The following is a 953-nucleotide window of genomic DNA, read 5'->3' as shown; positions in this document are numbered from 1 at the left end:
ATACAACTTAACTTGTTTAGTTTGACCTTTTGTAGAAACTTAAATGGTTTAAGGCAGGGATGCCAGGGTGAAATTGGACAGGGGGCCAGATTTTTTTCAAGTGAGACCTCAGGGGGCCGGATTACACTTTCGGACTGAAAAGGCCAAACACTGACTCAACACATGGATAGGTAGGCTATTTGAAATTATTCATGAAGGCCTACACATCAATAAGAAATTGCATTGGCACCAAAATAGCCTCACATAAATTAGAAATGCAACAAAATAGACTAGGTGCCAACAAAACACATTTCCTATAAATAACACAAGTGTAAACTGTTAATTACTTTTATTATATTTATTGAAGGCTTGCACATGAAAACACGTCAATGCATAATTAGGCCAATTAAAAGCAGGCCAGGCCAAGTAGGCCTAAACGAGTCACAGAAAGTAAGCGCCAGAATAAAGTAGTCCAACAATAGGCCATGTGATTGAATATCCAGTAGGAATTAGTAAAACAAAAAGGTTCTTGAAAAAATAGCCAAATATGAGCTATCTAAAAACATTAAATTGGCTCAACAACAGATGAGGCACATTAACTTTGCCAGTCATCACCAGTCAACCCCAACCCATATTTCTACACACCCATATGCCTATATGGCACTAGCCTGGCTATCAGTCAACCCCAACCCCTTTTATTCCCTCCCACCCATATCACACTGGATTATGATAAATGGGAAGACCAGCCTACTTCAGCTACTTGTCGAAGCCAGACACCTTTTAACTTTCACCTGCTTGTCCATATCGGGGGACAGTTTCTGGGCAGTGGCTATTTTCATAACATCATTCAGATGTCCGTGCGTCAGGCGATTGCGCACTTTCAATTTATTAATATTCATCATGGAAAAGGCCTGCTCACATAAATATGTTGTCCCAAACATACAAAGTATTTTACCTGCAAAGGCTGTGAGCAT

At 39.9% G+C, this 953-nt stretch overlaps 1 long non-coding RNA gene across 1 annotated transcript; it reads left to right on the top strand.

Annotated features, from left to right (window-relative positions):
• Window positions 1-257: 257 nt before the first annotated feature.
• LOC117753306 lies at window positions 258-576 on the top strand. Its single transcript, XR_004612231.1, has 2 exons — window positions 258-364; window positions 396-576. It is a non-coding gene; the product is annotated as an uncharacterized LOC117753306 (long non-coding RNA).
• Window positions 577-953: the final 377 nt, after the last annotated feature.

The sequence above is a fragment of the Hippoglossus hippoglossus genome, chromosome 3 (assembly GCF_009819705.1).
Source record: "Hippoglossus hippoglossus isolate fHipHip1 chromosome 3, fHipHip1.pri, whole genome shotgun sequence".
Taxonomy (NCBI): Eukaryota; Metazoa; Chordata; class Actinopteri; order Pleuronectiformes; family Pleuronectidae; genus Hippoglossus; species Hippoglossus hippoglossus.
The sequence above is the reverse complement of the archived record's forward strand: the minus strand, read 5'-3'. Positions and strand labels throughout refer to the sequence as shown.